Raw genomic sequence first — 9,650 nt, 5'->3', positions numbered from 1 at the left:
GTGTGTGTGTGTGTGTGTGTGTGTGTGTGTGTGTGTGTGTGTGTGTGTGTGTGTGTGTGTGTGTGTGTGTGTGTGTGTGTGTGTGTGTGTGTGTGTGTGTGTGTGTGTGTGTGTGTGTGTGTGTGATGGGCCTGGTGTGTGTTGGCTGGTTTCACCCGCTCCACCATTGAAGCCTCTGGCCCCGTTTCCTGGCCACCCACTTGAGGTTTGTGTCTCCTCTCCTCCTCCTCCTCTCCCTCACTCAAGAGGAATTTACTCCCCTTGTTTCAAAGTATCAAAGTGTATCTGCAGGTTATTCCTCTTCATCTCTATTGGTACGGGGAAGGAGGGTTTTGTTTTATCCCCTCTTTTTGTTATCATCCTCTTCTGTTCTTTTCACACATAGTTTGTTAAATTAACACCCATGTCAAATTAGAGTTTTTAAGTAAATGCATTAAGAATGGGTCTTCCTTCATTGACTGTGTACACTGCCATCTACAGACTTTTGGCAGACTTTTCAGACAGTCCATCTGTGGAAAATGGAGGGAGAAACAACGAGGGGCATTTTGTGCCAAAATCAGCAGATCTCCTGAGGCCCCTCCTGCCTGTCCAGCAGCCTGCTGAGAAATGGTGAGAAGCTGCCAGCTTGCTGAGTGACAGCCTCACCCTTTCATCACTCTCCACAGATCGCTAATTGTCTGTCCTTTCCCCACACGTCCATCTGGGGAATTTATCTTTGATCCTCCACGACTTGACTCCTCACCCTCCTTCACCACCATCACCACCCCTTCAATAGGCAACATTGGGGCCCTATCCCCTTCCAACAGGCTATGTATTTGGGCCTAACCCCCTTGTCCAGACATATGTATTTGGCCCGAGACCTATTGACCGCCCCTCCTGAGCTGAACAGAGAATGGGCAGGGTGGTGGCGACCGACGGCCCACCTGTGATAATAAAGACAGGCAGGGGGCAGCGGCCCACCATGGGCCTGGGCTGGGAGGCCTGGGGCTCTGCAGCACTGTGTATGGGCCTCAGTGTGGATCAACGGATCCCCAACATGGCTGTATCCTGACACTGAAAGACAGGCCCTCCCCTCTGACACAGCGGCCGGCTGAGACCATGGGGTGTCCGCCACCCAAGTGGATGGACAGATGAGTGGAGGGGTGGATGGATTGAGGAAAAGGAGGGGGCCGAGGGGGTCAGAAAATTGGAGAAGATGAAAATCTCTGCGTTATTTAATGGAAGGTGTCTCTATGGAGTGAGTGCGTAAGGCCTGCAGGAACATTCCCCAAACTCATTTTATTATTTTCTTAGTGTGAAAGTCTCTGGAAGGATAATAAACATTTTTTGCACTAAAGTATTTTGTGTAAAGCAATGTTTGCCTCCCTGAGGAAGGTCTGGCTTTCATTAAGGCAGCAGCGTGTTTGTCTGTCTGTTGTAGCCTGCGCAGGCAGGCAGCAAAGAGAGGCAAGCAGACAGGCAGAGCAGCCGAGCAGAACCCCCCAGGCCTGACAGAGAGGGGCTTTAAGTGAGTTGTCTCTGTCACAGCATCTGATGTGACTGACACCAGAACACCAATCACACGACCAGGGGTCACCTGGGCCTGGACATCAACTAACCACCATGAGCAAGACAGACTCTCAGAGTTTCTCTTTTTTTTCTTACTCTCTCTCTCTCTCTCTCTCTCTCTCTCTCTCTCTCTCTCTCTCTCTCTCTCTCTCTCTCTCTCTTCTCTCTCTCTCTCTTTCTCTCTTTCTCTCTTTCTCTCTCTTTCTCTCTCTCTCTCTCTCTCTCTCTCTCTCTCTCTCTCTCTCTCTCTCTCTCTCTCTCTCTCTCTCTCTCTCTCTCTCTCTTTCTCTCTCTTTCTCTCTCTTTCTCTCTCTCTCTTTCTCTCTCTCTCTCTCTCTCTCTCTCTCTCTCTCTCTCTTTCTCTCTCTCTCTTTCTTTCTCTCTCTCTCTCTCTCTCTCTCTCTCTCTCTCGTGTGCCTCTGATTAGCTGGCATCTCCTATGGATAGGTATATAGTATGCAATGAGCGGGTACTGTAACTTTAGCATGTCTACAGCAAAAAAGGAAGCCTACAAAACCCTTAGGCATGTTTTGCATTGTGGTTGAAAAATGGCGACGGTAACATTTGGTATATTGTCGATGATATATTGTCATCATGTACATTTCTTTGTTGAAATATTTTGAAAACAGCATTGATTGAACCAGTTTGTGTCCAGTAAGTTTTCTCTAGTAGGATTTTAAGTCTGTCTAATACATCTGAATTTCCATGAAAGCTATTTCTACAAGTGTCATCATGTCGGATTAAGACAACACACAAGGGGGTGTGTTTGCTGCCCATCTCCACAATAACAAAGGTCTGGGGATGACTGCATGTTAGTTAGCGTGTAATCAAAGCCAGCCTCTTGCATAAATCAATGCTCGGGTTTATCATAAAATGACTGACGATAGTAGATCAAGACTTCTCCTGATTTGACCACAATTGAGGACCAGCATTAGCCAGACTGGCATTATTCATTTAGTGTGAATGCATTAAAATAATGTCTGTCTCTTTAGATGCGAGGTCTTCCTGAATCCACCCTGAGACTGGGTGCCACAGAGCCAAACTCAATTTTGTTGACAGTTTTTTCCCCTTCATAGTTTCACTACATCCATGTGACCGCTTACCAAGATCTATCTATCTTCTTGCTCATATTTTCCTCTGTTTTTGTCTCGCTAGTTTTGGGGTTCAGTAAGGATTCAGTGATGTGGGAGGAAAGAGGTAGGGAAACGAAAGAAAAGAGGGTTTACAAGATCGTAGCCTAACAGCCTTGCTTGGCTTACTGTGTAGATTGGTACACACACACACACACACACGCACACACACCACACACACACACACACACACACACACACACACACACACACACACACACACACACACACACACACACACACACACACACACACACAGTGAATATACTCTCCATGGAGCGAGGGAGTGTGGTCAAGCCCAGCTATTGAAGGGGATTTACTTTTGCTCGGCCTATAAGCCTTTGATGATTCAATAATTCATTGTTTCAGGCTATAATTACCCTGCATTAACACATGGTGGAGGGCGGCAATGACGTAGGCGTCGCCCGCCTCCCTCACAACCTAATGACTGATGAAGCGTCAGAACAGTGCACACACTGTTCGCTCAAGTGTCAGTAATCTAGTGTGTACTAGCGGGAGTGTGGGTATGTTCAAGGGTTGCTAAAAACACCCTCAATATTATAACACCTAATTTTCTCCAGTTTTAAAGCCAGACAAGGAGTGAAGGAAAGGTCAGACGTTTTTTTCACTGTACAGATGTTCAAAACACGTCAATTTACAGCAAAGTTTCAGCTGGAATTATCTAGATGAATTAGTGATCGTTAATTGATGATTAATTAAAGATGCAGTCCGGGATCTTAAGCACAAAAATTCTTAACATATTGTACGAATTGGATTCATAACATATAATACCAAATATATATACTGCTCAAAAAAATAAAGGGAACACTTGAACAACACATCCTAGATCTGAATGAAATAAATAATCTTATTAAAATCTTTTTTCTTTACATAGTTGAATGTGCTGACAACAAAATCACACAAAAATAATCAATGGAAATCCAATTTATCAACCCATGGAGGTCTGGATTTGGAGTCACACTCAAAATTAAAGTGGAAAACCATACTACAGCCTGATCCAACTTTGATGTAATGTCCTTAAAACAAGTCAAAATGAGGCTCAGTAGTGTGTGTGGCCTCCACGTGCCTGTATGACCTCCCTACAACGCTTGGGCATGCTCCTGATGAGGTGGCGGATGGTCTCCTGTGGGATCTCCTCCCAGACCTGGACTAAAGCATCCGCCAACTCCTGGACAGTCTGTGGTGCAACGTGGCGTTGGTGGATGGAGCGAGACATGATGTCCCAGATGTGCTCAATTGGATTCAGGTCTGGGGAACGGGCGGGCCAGTCCATAGCATCAATGCCTTCCTCTTGCAGGAACTGCTGACACACTCCAGCCACATGAGGTCTAGCATTGTCTTGCATTAGGAGGAACCCAGGGCCAACCGCAGCAGCATATGGTCTCACAAGGGGTCTGAGGATCTCATCTCGGTACCTAATGGCAGTCAGGCTACCTCTGGCGAGCACATGGAGGGCTGTGCGGCCCCCCAAAGAAATGCCACCCCACACCATGACTGACCCACCGCCAAACCGGTCATGCTGGAGGATGTTGCAGGCAGCAGAACGTTCTCCACGGCGTCTCCAGACTCCGTCACGTCTGTCACATGTGCTCAGTGTGAACCTGCTTTCATCTGTGAAGAGCACAGGGCGCCAGTGGCGAATTTGCCAATCTTGGTGTTCTCTGGCAAATGTCAAACGTCCTGCACGGTGTTGGGCTGTAAGTACAACCCCCACCTGTGGACGTCGGGCCCTCATACCACCCTCATGGAGTCTGTTTCTGACCGTTTGAGCAGACACATGCACATTTGTGGCCTGCTGGAGGTCATTTTGCAGGGCTCTGGCAGTGCTTCTTCTGCTCCTCCTTGCACAAAGGCGGAGGTAGCGGTCCTGCTGCTGGGTTGTTGCCCTCCTACGGCCTCCTCCACGTCTCCTGATGTACTGGCCTGTCTCCTGGTAGCGCCTCCATGCTCTGGACACTACGATGACAGACACAGCAAACCTTCTTGCCAGAGCTCGCATTGATGTGCCATCCTGGATGAGCTGCACTACCTGAGCCACTTGTGTGGGTTGTAGACTCCGTCTCATGCTACCACTAGAGTGAAAGCACCGCCAGCATTCAAAAGTGACCAAAACATCAGCCAGGAAGCATAGGAACTGAGAAGTGGTCTGGGTCCACACCTGCAGAACCACTCCTTTATTGGGGGTGTCTTGCTAATTGCCTATAATTTCCACCTGTTGTCTATTCCATTTGCACAACAGCATGTGAAATTTATTGTCAATCAGTGTTGCTTCCTAAGTGGACAGTTTGATTTCACAGAAGTGTGATTGACTTGGAGTTACATTGTGTTGTTTAAGTGTTCCCTTTATTTTTTTGAGCAGTGTATATACTTTTTTTTTGTAGGACGTAACGTAGCATACGAAATGTACACAAAAATGTACACAAAAAATAGGGACCCGTTTTGGGTCGTGAGGGCCACTTCCAAACTCAGCTAAAATCATACTAACATTCCAGAGCATCACTTTATATATATAAAACACAGGAAATCAAGTTTTTGACTGCGCTGGGCCTTTAACAAGATCTATATGAATAAGACTGTTTGGTCGGTAGAATGTTCCTGCTCCAGGCTCACCTGGTGCAAAAGTCTGGCATCACCTGGTCCATGGATCAGACATGAGTAAGCACAAATCAAGATGTAGACTGTTGTAGGTCTTTACACTCGTACCCATGTATGGGTTGAAAATGGCAGATTTGGGCGCTGATAAGAGCCTAAATTGGAACTCGGTGGCTGAACAGTAAGCAACATTTCCTTTCGTAAGATACCCAGAGGCAAAGTCATTCATATCTGTTGGGGGATTAGTTGAGGCTTCTTGGGTGCTTGACATCACTCTGAGACCTTACCAAAACACAAAACACGGCAGACAATTTCTCTTGCCTCGGATCTGAAACCATTAGTAACTACCAACTTCAATTATAAGTTGGTGGACGAATCTAACATTCTCGCGTGCAAATAACATTGTCTCGCTCTGCATCATCAGCCTCTCTCTGCATCTTCCTCTGCTTCTCTCTCTCAAGGTACTGATGTGCCCAATCACTCCTAAAACTCTCCTAGAAAATGAGTACGCTTAGGTCCAACAAACACTGCCACCAACAGAAACAGTCCTACAGTTCTCCAGCACTGGCATGTAATTAGATGCGTAATTACAGCACACAATAGCCGGCTCTGAGACACACAGGATCTGCCGGCTGCTTTTACAGGCCGCTTAGTTTAAGGTTCTTTCTCGGATAATGAAGCGTAGAGGAGCCCATGCATACCCGCCCCAGTTGGAGGTCATCCTGAAATCCTAAATATGACTGCTCTCAGATTCACAGGTTTTTAAAACAAACCGTAAACATTTCAGACAGATCATTACACGATCATTAGTGGTGGCTGTGTAGTGGCTGGAGGAAAGGCAATATCTACTGGTTGTAAGGCAGGAATGTCGTTAACAACGCAAACGTTGTTGTTTATGTTGCCAGCTAAAAGTCACAAGTTTACAGGTTGTTGTTCTTTCAATTGAAGTTCAGTCTGAAGATTTGACTTTGTGTCAGTTTTCTGTAAAATGTATATTTTGCTCTGCAAATGTATTAATTATGGAGTGGTACTGTTCACAGACACAAATTTACACAGTAAAATGCTGGAATATTGAAATGATGTATTATTTTAAACATTTATCAAATTTCTTTTGAAAAGAGAAAATCACAATTTAGGAAAATGGACACAATATTTGAGCAAATTTGTATTTATACTAATATTTTGCAAGAATGTTATTCATTTTCTGAAATGATTTGTGCAAAAATAAATATAGATAAACTGAAATAGTCTAATAAAAAGCATGCTAACACACCATTCTTTTCTCCATTGGTATTGTTATACTCTTAGCAGTATTTATTCTGTTACTAGTTACTTGATTCACATCCACAGTACGGTCTCAGATAAGTCAATGAAAATCGATTTATAATTTGTGTAATAATTATATAATTTGGATTATATAAGTAGTATATCAATCATAACTAGCCACAATATCTCTCTTTGAAACTAGGAAAGTGTCATCTAGCGGAAGGGACCAGCCTTTTTGCATTTCAAAGTGACTGACAGTTAGTATTCTCACAGAGAGCAAGACAGACAAATGGATCCTACACATCTGCCTGATCTAAGCAGTGTCGTTTCCTAACGGCCTGCCTTTGTAACCCACATCCTCTAATGTGACTATACAGATGCAGGATCTTCATTTGACCAGCGTTGTTGCTGCAAAATAATCCTGCTGCAACAGGGTTTCAATGTTTAATCCATATTCACACTTTTCCACCCACCGCTGTAATGTTGCTTGATCGGCCAAAGTAAGGCTACAAGAAAAGTTCAATACTGTTAATATAATGTGTGTTAGTGCGGGTTTTCAGTGAATTTATGTAAATCCTGCAGTGCAGCAACAACAGAAGATCCTATATCTGTATGTTATCCAATGACTCTATTGACTTAGCATTTCAAACATCTCCCACATTCCTCCAGGCGTTTGTTCAGCTGGGTCCATACCTCAGGTTCAACAGTTTCTCACCTCACAAGGGATTCGCACACCCACAACCCTCTGGCCCGAGGCTCAGAACAGACTGCCTCTGCTAACTGTCCACCTTGCCCTCAGCAGCCTGAGCAAATACGTTAACAATAATTACATTTACTGATTTCCCCATTTAAAAGAGGTCACAGGTGCTCCATGTCTTACGGCTGAATAATGTGTTTGTCTTTAGAGTAGTGAATTATTTGATTCATGGAGGTATGACATCTAATAACATGTTATAGTTTAATTAGTTTAAAGAATGAGGTGTTGGCGAGAGAGGTAGGGCCCTCTACTGGTTCTGATTGGTCAGCCGGTCTCTCCTGACACTACTGGGGTTGTCCAGATGTTGTACACTCAATCCCAAATCCCCCTATAACCCCTACCTCCGCCACCCCTAAGCCCTAAACTTTAAAGGTGTAAATGTGCAATCTGGCAGATATTCCAATAGCCTATCAGAGGGCAAGGTAAAGATATAACCCATCGAATAGTTCAATATACACAAACAAAGACACGTCTTTCTCCGGTAAATTTTCTGGCAACAAGAGTCAGACAGAGATAGTCAGGTCATAAAAGCAGAGACATATTGAAGGCCTACAAGACTTCTACGTCCCACGTCTGCTTGTCTTCTCCTCAGTCATGTCACATTTCATCTGCAAATCTCCTCACTAGGAGAGATGCCTGAGGCCAGCAGGCTGAAGCCCTGACTCCACTCCAGGGGCAGACAGCAAGCCTTGGCAGAACACTACTGCAACTATAGCAACCCATGTCAAACAAGCCTCCACTTTAGATGGTGAAAGATAATAGCTTTGATCAATTCCCAAATGGAGCAGAAGATGTACTGTCTATATACAGTAATGCACCATTTATTTCACCGTTATGTAAACATTTTCCAAAAGCCCCCCAAAATTATTGTTTTCAATATAATACCAAATTGTGACAACTGAACAGATTAAATATTTTACTAGTTAAACCTCTACACAATATCTGTCATTCCTGATGACGTGGATGTGGATTAAGGCAGCCTCCCGCACCTCTCTGATTCAGAGGGTTGGGTTAAATGCAGAAGACATATTTCTGTTCAACGTATTCAGTTGTACAACTGACCACGTATCCCCCCTTTGCCTTTGCCTGTCCCAATACATGTAATGTACAAGCAGACAGTGTATCTTTCCTGTGTGAAAGGCCTCCGCCTACTGGCCAGACTGAGAAATCCCTCAGAGAGCAGGGCCCCCATCCACCAGGCTCTTCCCTGAGCAGGAGAGACAGAGAAAAACAACGAAGTGTCATGAACAGAGTTAACCATCCATGACCGTTCTGAGAGAGCGATAAGGAATCCCAACGCCGACCACAGTTTACTGGTGAACGAAGCAGAGGCGCGCTACACTAATGGCAACAATACAGAGTTCTCAACCCAGGTGGATTGAATATCATAGTGAGGGAAAGTGTGTGTGAGTGCATGCATGTGTGCGTGCGTGTGGCAGTGTGTGCGTATGCATGTGTGAGGGAATGAGGGGTGTACTGTATTCAAGAGAAGGTGCATCAAGTGTGACACTACATCTGCGCATCAGCAGTCCCATCCATCCATGAAAACAATCTTCAATCCCGCTAATCAAGGGCCCTGGAAGAAGAGGATTCGGGTCAGGAGCCGTGTAAATGGAGCTGGGTTGCCGTGGAAACCGAATACAGTACATATAAATTACGTGATCTATTGGTGCCATCTGGAATAGATTGGACCTGGGTGCCGTCGCTGCCTTCCTCTCTCTATATGAAGGGATTCATTACTGTATTTATTTGTGCAACTAAACCCTGGTCGGCGAATGAGATTATGTAGTGGGGGATTGAGAGTATATCCTAAACAAACAGAGCTATTATAGCTGAATCTCAGCTATATCCTGAACAATAATGCATTTACAAGGCAAGAGTTTTCACTTTTCACAACCTCTCATTTTCCAGAAATTGAAACCAGACCCAGAGAATGAGAGAGTTCCCTGCTATGTGCACAGTAGGGGGAGGGACCTGGCCAGTTTAGTTATCATAGTTTAAAAAATCTGAAGTGAGGGAGAGCGAGAGATGGAGATGGACAGAGAGAGAGAATACTTACAGAATTAATGTACTTCTCCATACAAGCAAGTTCTGTCAATCTAACTTTTTCTGAGCATTCTAGCTACATTCCTTATTTCATCATCCCTTCGAATCCTTTCTCCTGCTCTCAGAAGAACATCACTCTCTCTCTCTCTCTCTCTCTCTCTCTCTCTCCCTCTCTCTCTTTCTCTCACTCCCTCTCTCTTTCTCTCTCTCTCTCCCTCTCTCTCTGCTCTATCTCTCTCTCTCTTTCTCTCGCTCCCTCTCTCTCTCTCCCTCTCTCTCTTTCTCTCACT

Source organism: Salmo salar, chromosome 25, assembly GCF_965601325.2.
Source record: "Salmo salar chromosome 25, fSalSal1, whole genome shotgun sequence".
NCBI classification, from domain to species: domain Eukaryota; kingdom Metazoa; phylum Chordata; class Actinopteri; order Salmoniformes; family Salmonidae; genus Salmo; species Salmo salar.
Note: the sequence above shows the minus strand (reverse complement) of the source record.